The sequence below is a fragment of the Uranotaenia lowii genome, chromosome 3, assembly GCF_029784155.1.
Source record: "Uranotaenia lowii strain MFRU-FL chromosome 3, ASM2978415v1, whole genome shotgun sequence".
NCBI lineage: Eukaryota > Metazoa > Arthropoda > Insecta > Diptera > Culicidae > Uranotaenia > Uranotaenia lowii.
In genome coordinates this window covers 241,317,051-241,331,877 of record NC_073693.1, presented here as the reverse complement: position 1 = coordinate 241,331,877, position 14,827 = coordinate 241,317,051, and the positions used below count along the sequence as shown (strand labels likewise).

At 36.1% G+C, this 14,827-nt stretch overlaps 1 long non-coding RNA gene across 1 annotated transcript; it reads left to right on the top strand.

Moving 5' to 3' along the window:
- Positions 1 to 4,327: 4,327 nt before the first annotated feature.
- LOC129751776 (uncharacterized) lies at positions 4,328 to 5,122 on the top strand. The gene is made up of 3 exons (XR_008738791.1): positions 4,328 to 4,426; positions 4,710 to 4,790; positions 4,852 to 5,122. It is a non-coding gene; the product is annotated as an uncharacterized LOC129751776 (long non-coding RNA).
- Positions 5,123 to 14,827: the final 9,705 nt, after the last annotated feature.

The window sequence follows — 14,827 nt, the reverse complement described above, 5'->3', positions numbered from 1 at the left end:
CGCTTTTTTAAATTTGTATTCTGCAGTTTTAAATTCTTTTTTATTCTCTAAAGTGAGGTTTTTTCTAAATTCAATGTGTTTTTTATTTTTAATTTTGTAAAGATTTTTTAAGTTTTCGTTCCAGTAAGGTTTAATTTTCTTATTGTGATTTGGATTTATTATGTAACTTGCACTATGAATTGCTTTCTCTATTTTTTCATCTAAGTCATTGACATCTACTATTTCCTTACATTCTATTTCATTTAGTTTTTGTATTGCTTTTGCTTTGTTTACTAATTCAATTGTAGCGTTTATATCAAATTTATTGTAATTAAATATTTCACATTCGATAAGTTTATGATCTGATCCTAAGTCTTTATCACTTATGTTCCAATTTACTTTACCTGCTAATTCCGGTGTTGTCAATGTTAAATCTAAAGCTGCAGGTGTTTGATTTAGTTCTGGCCATGTAGTGGCACCCCCTGTGTTTAAGAATATAAGGTCATTATTATCTAAAAGGTCGCAAATATATTCCCCTCTACTGTCTTTTTTATTGGAGACGTTATCCCATATGGGATGGTGTGCATTTAGATCACCCCCAAGTAATACTGGTGATCTATTATTTTGTATGAAATCAAAAAGATTTTTCAAAGGCTGTTTTATACTATGAAGGTTTTCGTTTGGTGCTATATATATCGATATAAAAATGATTGGGGTTTTTATGTTTTTAATTTTAATTGCAATCATTTCCAAATCTACATTCGGAATATTTATTTCTTCAAAAATTAGAGTAGGGTGGACAAGAATGCATACCCCTCCATACCCTTCAGGTCTACATTTTTTAATGATTTTATAATTATCAAATTTATATTGTTCGGTTTGTTTTATCCAGATTTCTTGAAGCAGAAATATGTGTATATCATTTTGCTTGATATAATGTTTAATTGCTTCTCTTTTGTGAATTGCTCTTAAGCTCCTAATGTTCAATTGTGATATTTTTAAGTTGAATTTGAAATTATCCATGACGTTATATTTTATACTTGTTGTGTTGACTATTTGAGTAATGTTTCTATCTGAGTTATAAGAGCTCTTGTTTTATTTGTTTATGTTGTTTTTGTTAGTTTTTCAATAGCCTCATTTATAGTAGAGCCTATTTCAATTTCTATTAGGTCAGATGTTATTTCAGAAGTCTTGTTTTCATTGTTATTTTTTGTAAAAATACTCATAATTTGTTTTGTTAATGCTTGTATATACTCGATGTTCGTTTTTTCATTTTCTGTGGTTCTATGAGGATTGTATTCTATTGGTTTTTCTTTAATCGTGATAGGTTCCCCTATTACAAGTTGTTTTGAATTTATCTTCGTTTTTTGTTCGTTTTTGTTTGTTTTTTTGTAACTGTTTATTATATTATTGTATTGTAATACTTTTTGTTGTTGGGTTGGTCTGTAACCTGTATTTTTTAATATTGGAGGTTCCAGTGTCGGAAATTCTTCATGTGATTCTAATGCCGAAAAACGATTTTGTGTTTTTGGGTATAATCCCTTAGCTTCCGCAAATGTCAATTTATTGAGAACCATTGATTTGTTTATACTTTGTCTCCTGGCTCGTTCAGGACAATCTTTAAAATTGGAGAGATGATCTCCTTTACAGTTAATACATTTTGGTTTATTATTCGAACAATCTTTGTGGTCATCATTTAGTAACAAACCACAGTGATTGCAATTTTTCTTTCCGTTACATGCTGTCGCTTTGTGTCCAAAGCGCCAGCAGTTTTGGCAAATTCTTACTGGGTACACATACATTTCAGGGTTCGTAAAAACTCCAAAAATTTGCAAGGTCCTTGGGAGTTCAGGCCCTTCAAAAGTAATTTTTACTGATCTTGTATCTATCAATTTATTACCATCTTTTCTTTTAATTCTTTCCGCTTTTAGTATTTTCTTTTCCGAGAGAGCATATCTGAAAATTTCATCTTCAGAAATTGATATTGGTATTTCTTTGATTACTCCAATTGTTTCTTTAAAGATTTTAGGAATAAAGGCTATGTAGTTATTTGATTTTAAAATTTGTGTCGCATTTAGAATTTTTTCAGAGTCCTGTGGTTTTTTGTAAGTTAATTTATATCTAAACTGGCCTGCCCTTTTGATTTCGGCAAATTGGTTCAATTTTAGCTCAAATAAAAATTTCCCTACTTCCATAGGTTCTAGAAGCTTGTCCTCGTTTTTGGTAGAAATTGGTTCTAAGAAAATCACATTATATGAATCGTTTTTGATCCAAATTTCTTTTTTGGCAGCACTGCTACTTGCGGGGGTGTTTGTATCATCTGTGTAATTATTTACCTTTTTGGTTTGCGATCTAGTGTTATGTGTTGTGTCTGATAATGTGATTTGTTTGTTTTTTTCGTTTGATGTTAGTGAGTTTTCCTCGATTTGTGTATCTGTGTTTTCGTTTTCTGTTGGTGTTTGTGTGTTATCCGGCTTGGTTTTTTTGTTGGCGTTTTCGATTTTTTCCATTGTACGTTTTCGAGAAAGTTCCGATGGCGTCGGATTTAGATTTTCCGGAAAACCATGAAATGTCTCCTCGTCCATGTCCTCATCAGTCGAAGGAATGTCAGGCAATTGGTCCGTCTCGTCCTTGTCCGGTGGGTCATTTGGAGGTCTTTTTTTCGTGGTATCGTCCATTTTAAAGAAACATTAATAAAAACTTAAACTTAAACTTACCTTACTTTAAACGAAATTTTTCTCTATGTCACTAAAAACTAATTCTTAATGCTATTTGATAATACTACTTCTCTATTTCTCTTTTTCTCTATTTAATATTATTATCTAAAATTGAAGAAACTGTCAGCACACTATATTAAAAATCAAAAAAACTATATTTTCCCAAATCTCGCGTCGCGTGTTAAAAGAAGCTTCACTACGTTCCACTTTAGAGACACTTGGTATTGTGGCCGTTTCGGATCACGGTTGAAAGCAGAATGGCGTTTGAGAATCTGGTATCAAAATCAACTGCAAAGCAAAATCATGATAAACCCACCAGGAAGTAAAATGTCACAAACCCAAAAGGCTTTTAAAGAAAGTTCGTTCAGGGATGCCATCGGGAGCGATTATAATAATTTATTGCACTGTTCATGTGGCGTTACACGAATATCCGAAAAAATAGAACAAAGCTTTTGTACATATTGGATGATTTGAGATTTTTTAAATGCAAGACATGTTTTACATTTGTATTGTATTATACCGTAATTCAAAACAGAAACTATTTTAGAAATTTTTGCTCAACTGACTTCTTTTAAAAAAAAAAAAAAAAAAAAAAAAAAAAAAAAAAAAAAAAAAAAAAAAAAAAAAAAAAAAAAAAAAATTTTTATAATTTAGCAAAATATTTTAACTTACACCCTTTTGAGAAAACTAATAATTTTTCATAAGATAATTATTATTAAGAATTTTTGAAAAAGTAATCCTTTGCAAGTGATTATTCTGTAAATAAAGTTAACAGATCCAGTATTTTCCAGTTTTTGTACAAAGTTTTCTAATGAACTCAGCTGTACTCATATTTTAAAATGGTTATCTATGTACAAATTTGAAGTGGTTTTCTTTGTCAAGTGTAAGTTTTAAAGACTACAAATTCTTGAGATCTTGAAGTGCAAATTATTTTCAAAATCATTCTTGGAAGTATTGAGGTAAAATTATTCTTGGAAGTATGATGATCGATGATAATATGTTGAATTGAAGCTTATATAAATACCTATATAATGTATTTTTCTGTGCATCCACGTACTTAGAACAAATGTAAAGGCATCAAAATCTGAATATCACTTTTTTTATTATCAGGTTTGTACGCGGTTTGACAACATTAAGCATGGTCATTGCATTGAAAGGATTTAAATATATAGAGACAACACATTAATCATGATCGTGAATTAGCATACCAATCAAAATTATGCTGCATTGATTGAAACATTGACCAGGTAAGTTTTTGGCATTGTAACTATCAATACATTTTTAAATTTAATTGTTTTAATCAACATTACCTACTGAAAAAAATGGAAAAATTTGTATGGCTGTTTCATGCTTCTGTAATTTTGGAAGTTTAAGGATCGTATGTTAGTTAGAAGTGAGCTCCAAGTTACCTCAAATTTTATATTAAAAAAATTAGAGTAACTTTTTTTATTCAGAAAAGGACGACTAAAGAGACTATAGTTTACTATAGGCTCGTTAAGGACGACCAATAACTTATCATTCAAAATTGTTCATCATATGATTCAAAAAATTTGCAATTATTTATTTGTGATACCTAAAAACGTCTTTAAAGCAATTTTAAACCTTTATGAACCTTTTTGTTTATTATTTTTAGATCCGAACGGGAATCGCTATAACATTTTTTACATACAGCTGAAAAAGAGGAAGAACTATGTTATATATACCTTGATTGAATGATGCTTTTCGAGAAGGTGAGTGATCAATTAGCGTTTTGCAGTCGATCTAGATCAATCGAATTTCTCATCTTTAGCATAGAATGGTAATAACATTCAAAGAGAACCTCAATTGAGACGTTACATTTTGAATTAAAATTATTTTGTATATTTTCGTAGAATTTTTTTTTCTGTCGAGCTTTTGCCTTCGGAAGTTAATTTCCAGTTTTAGCATTTGTTTTTTTATACTGCCGCTTAAATCCGCAAAATTCAAAATTGTGAATTATGAGTAATCAATTTTTAATTGAACTTTATTTCATAGATGCAATAAATTGTGAACGATTTACTGGCTATAGAACTGACCGCCAAATCACAACACACCAATGACGATATTTGAACTCCGGTAAGATAACAAATTTGTCATAAAAACGATCGTGTTTCCTAATAATTTTTTTCACTTTTAGACCGTCTTTAAAATTGAACTAAGGTACTCAACTTCACTTTACGAGGACGATCGAGCTCGAAGAAGGTATCACTTTGACGCCTGAAAAAAGTGGAAATGATATCGGATTTCGGCGAGACGTAGTTGGTTCTGGCTATATGGTGCCCCGATTGCTGCCGGCTGCATTGGTCCCATAGCTGACAATAAATTTGGCCAGGAGTTGGTTTCCGTTCCCATCTTGATGTTGAAGAGTTCGATGGTAGCAGTTAGCATGGATGCAAAGAAATTTCATGATCGCGGAAACGATATCGATTTAGAGCTGGTTTTCAAAACAAAGGATCCTTGAGCGACAAAATTAAGACCCGTGACAGTGTATTTTGTGTTTACGTTAAATCTATCAGTGCATTTCATATTTAATAAAGGATTTTGATTAAAAATATCAGTATTCTCCATTCAAAACAAAACAACTATTGCCCACCGACATTTCTCAAATGGTGCTGTACAAGTAAATCTACTATAAACAATAATATTGTATCCAGAACTGAAATTTACATGAAATAGCATGGGTAAAAGACATCGAATTTTAGTGTGATAACACTGCTTATGTGAAGGAAGTTTACATGAAGTAAACAGTTTTATCACAGGTAAATACCCGATTCCCTTCTACCCATGCTATTTCATGTAAATCTACGTGGATTTTTCTAAGTGTGTGGGGACAACAATCGATTTTGTCCATTCCAGGGGATAGACTGATTCCTCCCATAATCGGTTGTATGTCTCTAACAGAACAGTTTTCCCATCTAGAGGGAGGTGCGAAAGCATCGCGTAGTGGATGTTGTCAGGTCCTGGTGAGGAGCCTTTTAGTCCCTCCAGAGCTTCGTCGAGTTCATATCTGCTAAACTTTTGGTTGTGCTGGCCTGAATCTGCCGGAATTAGCAATGCATTGGATTCGACCTGTCGTTTGTGATTGAGGAAACGTTCACTATACGCACTTTCACTGGATACTTTTTGAAAAGCGTCTCCCAGGGACTCGCATATGGCTTTAGGGTCTGTAGTCGTTTCACTTTCATAGCGGATCGAGGTAATTTGAAGGCCCCTCATCTTTCCTTGTACTTTCCGATAATTGCTCCACATTTCCTTCAATGGGGTCTGTGAAGAAAAAGTTCCTGCCAGTTCTTCCAAACTTTTCCTCTTCGCATTTATGATCGCTTCTTTTGCAGCAGTGTTGGCGTTTCGAAAGGTGCTCTCAAGTTGATCTGGGTTTAATCTGTTGGCTTTCAGCTGTCTCAATGCTTTCCTCCTTTTTTTGACGAGCTCTGCGATGTCTTCATTCCACCATGGAACGCTCTTTTTTCCAAAAGTGCCTTTCGTCTTGGGAATGGAAAGTTCTGCAGCCTCGAGGATAGATTTTGTTATATTTACTACTTGGCGTTCCACGTTGCTGTCTCGTTCAAAGTTGAGTGCATTTTGATACTGCTCCCAGTCGGCGTCCTCGATTTTCCACCTAGCTCGACTTTTTGGTGGTATTATCCTTCCAGGGAAAACTACACTGATCGGTAAATGGTCACTACTGTAGGCATCTGCTGACACGTTGAATTCGAGTAGTCCGGCTAGATCCTCTGAGCAGAGAGATAAATCTAGGCACGACATACTGCCGTGGCGCTGATCGACGTAGGTTGGTTCTCCATTATTTAAGATGATCAAACTATTTTCTTCTGCGAACTCTGCTATCGTTCTGCCCCGCACGCTAACGTGATCCGCGCCCCACAATGGGTGGTGGGCGTTGAAGTCTCCAACCAACAATTGGGGCTTCGGGATTCGATTGATGAGTATGGTTAGTTCAGAATTGGTGATGTTTTCTCTTGGTGGCAGGTAGATATTGAGAATGTTTACGTTGAACGGCGTTCCGATTCTGATGGCTATAGCCTCGAGTGCACTTTCGAGCGCTATTTCCTCACTTTCGATGTCTTCTTTGACAGCCACTATGACTCCTCCTGCCGCTCGGTTTCCTGTCATGCGTGGTCTGTGGTAGACTTTAAATCCATTGATGCGTGGACAGTTTAGAGAATTGCACATCGACTCTTGCAAACAGATAACTTGTGGCTGATTTTCTTGAATCAAGATATCTAGTTCGGCTTTTTTGGGTCTGAGTCCTTGCACATTCCACGAGATAATATTGGGTGCAGTGTTCAGTGTTGTCCTACTGGAAGAACGATGAGTAGGCTGGCAGAGCACGGGTTGAGGTATGACGTCCCCGCTCCCGCTTCCTCGATCGTCTTCCCCTGTAGCCAGGGGTGGGGTGGTTACTTTCTCTTCACCGGCCCCCAACCAGTGAGGATTATTTCTCCTGAGTGCAGTAATTCCATTAGTTCCGTTAGAGTTTCCTGTTGGGTCGCGTTCATTGATGCCGATAATTCCATTTGTTTCATTAGAGTTTCCATTTGGGTTGCGTTCGTCATTGCCGTGGATTCCAGTTTCGTTGTCTAAAGTTCCAAAGTCGTGTCCGTTTTCGATTGCAAGTTCAGTCATAATTTGGGCAAGGTTAGGGTTTTGCATGCTGGTCATTCCTGTTTTTTGGGGGTCGACCTCTTCTTTTCACGACGACTTCAGGCTGGGGTTGAGCTTCGTTTGTTTCTTCAGTTTCCATGGTTGGACACGGTGGAAGTGAATTTTTTGAGCTCAGCCTCTGCTTTTTCAGCATTGGTGTCTCATCATTTGAAGCAGTTTTCGAGTGGGCGGGATACGATGGTTCGTTGACTTCTGTTTCCATTTCTCGTTCAGATCCGGTTTCAGAAATATCATGGTTGTCTTCGGCAGCCTTGAGTTTAGCTTTGAGCTGGTAAAACTCCTTCGCAATTTTTCTCAGTTTTTCCATTTCTGAACGATATTTCTTAATGTCTTCAGTTTCTTGTGAACGATTCACTTTTTCTTTGAGGCTGGCATTTTCCTCTAGCAACTTGGCGATCTGCACTTCTTTTTCCTGATCTTTTCGCAGCTGCTCGAGACGTTGTTGTGCGCCGCATACATTAGCATAGGAATTTTCCGCGTGTTTTTTTGCGTACTCTTTCCTTGCTTCTCCAAAGGATATTCCGCTGTCGATTTTGAGTTTCACTATTTCTTCCTCTTTTTGGTAGACTGCACATTTTCGGGATGTTGGTGGATGATTCCCTTTGCAGTTTTTGCAAAAAGGGTCCTCTTCACACTCTTCGTCTTCGTCCATTTCATTTTCATGGGATTTTGAGCAATTCTTACATGTTGGATTATTCTGGCATTTGTCTTTAGTATGCCCATAGGTGAAGCAACGGTAACAAAGTAGAGGTGAAGGATAGAACAGTCGCGTTCTACAATTGATGATACCCATTCGTATTTCCTTCGGAATGACAGTGCCTGAGATTGTAAGCACTACAGTTGGTGTGTTGATTCTTTTTCCATTTTCCTTTCGCGTTATCCTGCGTGCTTTTATAACGCCTTGTGAGGTTAATTCTTCCACCAGCTCATCGTCAGTTAACGAAATCGCTTCCTTGCAGCTTATAACGCAGCGGACAGGGTGGGGAATAACTTGAATTTTTGTTCCATCGATAAGCTCTTTCATGTTGGTCAGTTTTGTTGCTAATCTAGAGCTGCGTGTTTTGATAACATATTTCGAACCGTTTTCTTCGGTATAAGCGGCTTCGATTTTCCCGATGGACTGGTCAATAGATTTGCTAACAATGAACGGGTTCTGCGGTAACGGGTGTTTCTCGTCAGCTGAGCTCAACGATAATATTATTAGTTTTCCGAATGTTCCTAATCGGTCCATGTATTCAGGTAAGGTTCGATCATTTTTATCGGGAGGATCGCCTGTAGTAGTAACCCCCGTGGGGGGATTTAATGCAGCCATAGTGGCTGCCCAGTGTTTGGGCGCTTATTAGATGACCTCAGCACGAGATTTTTGTATTCCACGATAAAATTCAAAATGGAAAGATGCGTTCTCACCGTAGTGAGGAACGACTACCCTTTGACCTCTTTACACTTCGGTTCACCCAAGGGTTCAAGGTACAAGTGACCGGCAATGCGTTTCCGCCTGAGCGGGTAACGACTACGCTTTTCCTTTATAGACTACTTTGGCCAAGCGTTAAAGGTACGACCAAAGTAGGGACGTTTTACCCTCTTTTCCCCCAGAGACTTGTTCAACACGTCCAAAAGGTACAAACAAGCTCTGTACCTCAACGATCAATTTGAATGCGATCGAGTTTGATGGGGCCGCACGGTGTCTTAACTACTCCACACGTGGGTAAGCTTCCAAAAATTGACAGCAGATGTCTCACTGTTCGCAAGGAGATATTGCTGTTGGTGGAGCTTTTTCGCTTGCAACTAGGAGGCTAAAACTTTAGCCCTGCGAGCTTTACTTGCACGCAATGTTGCACGCAGCTGCAACCTAGTTGGCTTGTTGACAGCTAACCAAAACAAAACAGCTGTACTCACTAGCTGCGGCGAAAGATAATGTCTATTTTGAAGATTTCACAACGCGCTTCGGCAAAAACCTTCACTTCCTTCTAACACTTTGCGATCCAGTGTTTGAACTCGAAGTAACGCTGATTGAAACGGTGACGATTTTCGCACGAAATTTGGTAATCGAATTTCAACCGATTAAACTGAGATGTTTTCAATACCATTGGTACAAAACAGGAGTGAAAAGTTGAATTTGTCAACCGATTTTTTTTTTAATTTTTCGTCAGATTGGGTTTTATCATGATTTTAGTAATTAGTATGTCAGAATCATGTTTTTTTTTTCACTAATCACTAATTACTAATCGTACTTCCGTAGCCAGAACTTATGTCTGAGTCTCAAAAATTAATTAAAGTGTCTTATTATTCTTCTTGTCTTTGTTTATGTTTTGATTATTTTAACATAAAAACATTAAAATGATCAAAAACATAAATTGGTTGGGCCTATCATGGAGCAGAGAACGCAGAGACATCTGGAACACAGGAACAGGAAGAAACGTGGACCACCAGCACCTACCATACGTTTCGAGTGGGAAAAATTCGTTGGAAGCATGCTAAGAAAAATGCTCCTTGATGAGGGAAGCCACACGTCTAGGCCTGAAGCTTTACGGATTTTAAGGTTATAGCGCCTATACTCGCTCTTGGAAGTAAAGATTTGAACAAGGAAACTTGATCAATAATTTTTACTAAGGAATCTATTAGAACTGTTTGTCAGTTCTTACAGATTCCGTACATTATGGTGTGTGTGCCATTTATGTGTACATATATGTACATTGTCAAGTGCATTTTGTAGGATTAGAGATGGTTGTTTCATGGCCTGAAATTTTAAACAGAAATACTTTGTACTTACTTTTGGCTGATGAGTGTTTTCCGCATTTGGGATTTTCAGATTTTTTTGATAGTAGGAAATAAGAGTTTTTTTTTAAATGTTCTGAATTTAATTTGTAGTTACGAGAAAAAAAATTAACTAACATGTAAACAAATGTAAGTAAATCAATTCTATGATTGGGAGCTTGAAGGGTGAAATCTGCCACAAGCCAGTGGAACCGGGTTCCCTGGAAGCACTGCAATTAGAGTTGTTGAGGTAAAGCATTAGCAATATTTGAGGGCATGCTCAAGACTTACCCTACCAACTTATATGTTGTTTTCTCGCTCTTCCTCTTGTTCTGAGATCTCGCTGTCCGATGCCTCTGCAACCAGATATTGTTCGAAAGCCCTTTTCCGCAGAGCATCCCGGTTATGTAGCAACGGCTCAAAGTCTTCCAGACTCTTCCCAAGAGAGAGTATCTCCTTCTCCAGGGATCTCCACCAGGTGTCGCAACTTGAAAGGTCTACAGACCCTTTTTGGACCTGGGAGTTTTAGTTTCATTGCGGCCTGTAAGAGATGGTTTTCTCTCCTTCTTGTGATGTTCTAGTTGTATATTTCTTGACACCTCCGCAGGCTCTCTGCCACTCTTGCACTATTTTCCGCTCATATACCTCAAGCTTTTCCGGTTCCGAACTGTCAGAGCCATAGCGTTAAGACCAAAAACGATTGCCGGAATAACAACTGTAGTGTAGATGCACCTCACTAAGTCACAAAGAAGGTTTATTTTTTCTAATAAAGGGGAGGACCATCTTACTAACTCGCATTTCTTGTAGGCAGCGTTTCCTTATGTTATCTGGCCTATTGAGAGTTGCAGTGATGTTGATTCCCAGGTATTTCATTTTGGAGCTGGATAAGATACTCATTTCACCCACTTTGAAAGTCTCTTCCCTTGCGTTTGTGGTTGAGTAAGGATCTCTGACTAACGTTACAGATTTTTCTGGTAGGATAACTAGCCCGACTTTTTCGAGTAAGGGTCGGTGACGATTTGTCCAGTTTTTCAAGATCCTTGCAGATTATAAGGATATGATCTGCACAGGCCAAGATTATTGGTGGTGTGATTTCTTCATTTTGTCCTATTGATAACTCCGGAAATGCTTCTTTAAGCTGGCATATACACGAATAGCCTCATAGGTGTAAAGTGTCACTAATAAAGACAAAAAAAAGCTGGCATAGCACCAAGTGTAGTACAACTGTGAACAGTCTTGGCGACAGGGGGCAACCTTGTTTGACTCCTTTTCCCTTTTCCATGGTCTGCGTGTTCAGAGAACCACATCGTATATGTGTCATCTCTTTCAACCCCAAATTAATTATGCGAATAATGAGATATTTCGGGATTTGGAAGAATAAGAGTACTTCAACCAAGGCAGCTTGGTTTACTGAATCAAAGGCTTGTTTTATATCCAACGAAAAGACTGTCAGTGGTATTCCGTGATTCCAGTACTCATCTAGGACCCTTTTTGAGGAAAAGATATGGTCTTCAACAGATCGGTTTTCCAGAAAAGCTGCTTGATATGAACGGATTTCCGTTAAATGGTTATCAAGTTGTTGTAACATGTAGGTAGCAATGATTTTGTATAACATATTGCACTACGTAATCCTACGAAAGTCTTCGACAGCTTTTGGTGACACTACTTTAATCACTACTATCATCATACTATTCATCAGGGACGTATTTTAAAAGTTCTACGTTCATATGGATTAATCCTTAATCCGGTTTCCTCCAACAAGTTGATTCTTGCTTCCGTGCTTGATTTGTGTAGGGCTTCTGTCCATTTAAATAGATTTATGTTGCTTTATTTTGTCTTTTGGTTTGCACATTTTTTGCATGATTTTAGGAATTCGTATGTCTTTTTTGTCCACAGGCTTGGGTCAATTTTGTCAATGTTTCTGAAGAAACTTTGCCAGGTTCTCCAAGTATGTTCTTTTAGTTATTTCAAATTCTTTTCTTACCCATTTCAGCTCGGATTTGAATCGATCAACGTCTGGGAATTTGTTGTGAAATTTTAATTTACGTTGCAAAGATTTAAATGCTCGTTTAGTCTTAGGAGACATTGGTTTTTTTTGAGATAGGAATGCTTTCAATAGCAGCCTCTTTGACTATGTTTTGGATCAAGCTCCATTGATTATCAACATCATCGCTCTGATGGTGTTGTTGTAAACGCTGACGGACTGCGTTTTCAAACCGCTTCCTTTTCTCAGGATTGTTGAGCAGTTTCACATTCCACACTCCACAACTTGATGGTTTTGAAGAGTGTACGTCTCGGTGGTCGAGTGGTTAGCGTGGTAAGACGGTAATCCCTGGTCCACTGATGGCATGGGTTCGATTCCTATCTCGGTACTGGGTGTTAAATGTTAATCTTAAGTTGTCCACGTCATTAATTCAGTCTGTAAAGCCTAAATCGGCTAAGACGGTGTATGTCTTTTCAAAGTTCTGTATTGTGGCTAAGAGCATTCTGTGGTCCGTTTAAAAAATCTTGGCGTTTGTGTTTTTATCGAATTTGACAACACTTTCATTTTGCTGGCACTAGGTAACAAGATATGATCTATACGTTACCAGAACAGATTTAGATCTCGCAAATGTGTTGCAAATTTTCAAATTGAACTGTAAGGCGAGGTGGGTTAGGAAAATAGTATGTTAGAATCATGTTTTTTTTTGTGTAAAAACTAAAAAAAAGCTTATGCCCACAATTAGGACAACTATTTTCAATGTGTTATGGACATATTTAGTCAAAGTTTTCCAAACTATATTAAAGTCATAAAATGTATTCGAAATAAATTTGATTGACGTAAAGTTTATAAATCAAATCGTGTTTTAACTTAATTTTCAACGATCTGTTAAAATAAACAGTTTTTTTTTTGTTAATAAAACTTATTTGATTTTTTTTTATTTTAGTGTACTTCAATGCTAAAAATGTTGAAAACATGTTGAAACCATCAAGTTACAGAGAGCTTCTAAAAAAACCAAATCGAAAGAAAAAATTTAAAAATCTAAAATCTAAATGAAATACGTTGTATACCGTCACCTGGGGCACTTTTCAACTTCAATGACTTCTAAAAACCTTATGTCCACAGATAATCATACCGCTTGTACATCAAAAGTTTTAAGTTGAGGTTAATGGGACATCAAAAATCAAGTCAGAAAAATAATTGGTTCCACCAGTTGTTTTTAAATTTACAAAACTATGCGATATTCACCCTACTAAGAAAATGGGGTTAATTGCAACAACCTTTGTTTTTAATGAAAATCAAATGAAAAAGTTTGAAAAATGACAGTTTTTGATATATATGTGATTTCGTTACGCATAAAGCACGATATGCAGTGATTCTTGATTTTGTTCGAGTTAAATTTAATATTTTTTCTATCAATGGTTTTTTTTTTACATTTAGGGGTAAAAAAACTACAAAAAAAAATGAAATCATATTCCAACATATGGAACAAGATTTAAAATGTAAATCATTGATATGCATGTTGATGCATTTTAGCCCGAGTGGTAACGGAATTTAAAAAATATATATTTAAAAAAATTGATTGTCCGTAAAATATTTATACACCTACAGTGTTGATATAGGATAATAAAAGCAATATAAAGTTTGAAGGGAAGCCAGTCCGTCATATTGTGTAAAGTTTTTTACGGCATCGAAACATCAAAAAAGTATCTCACTATGTGAGAAACTATCATCATTAAATGATAGTTTTATTACATTATATAAAAATAAAAATTGAATAAGTTTTTTGGTACACAAATGTTGCATCTAACCATGCTGTTGCATGATGCTCTGTTTGACTGTACTTATTTGTATCCATGACAATAAATTTTCTAAGGAAAAGGTATAGTTTGAATTTAAATAAGCTCAACATCCACTACTTTCTTCAAAACTAGCGTTAAGGAATATTGTGTAGGGTTTAAATAGTCCTTATTTCTCTATTCATATTCCAAAAACGTTAGAAAATTTATAAAAATGTGAGTTTTGAGATTTTTCTCATTAAAGTATTTGAAAAAAAAAACAGACCCATATGCAAAATCAGGAACAAATAGTGTAATATTGGGTACGCTTATAAATTTTTCCTCATATGTTAACAGTAGGAACACCCATATGTTAACATTAGGAACAATTAATGCCAAATTAGGAACATCGACACACTTTATAAAACATGATATTTTTCGTTAAGAAAAAAAATTGGAACTTAGTTACCAAAAAATTGTATATCTAAGAATTAAAGACTTGGCCTACATAATAATATCAAATCTAAAAACCTCTGACAAAATATAGCGAAATTAGGCTCACTTACCCTTCCTTAACTTGAACATTTGCCCTTAAAAACGTGTGAATTTATGGGTGGGTACTTCTTGATAGCAAATGTTTATCAGTTCTGTTTATTTAAATGTTAAAATGGAGGAAAGGATAAAAAAAACATGGAGTTACCTGCCAAACGCTTCATATAGGTTTCCATAAAAATAATGCAATGTAAAAGTTTATATCTGTAAAAAGATTGGATCTAACCAAATATGTTTTTATAGAGAGGTTTCATTTTTCACTGATCCAGATCCATGCGTTCTCGTTTGCAGGAGCGGGCCTATTGCATTTTTATTACTGGCACTGGACTTTCCGAGAAGGCCTCTTCTCACATCTTTCCGGTGTA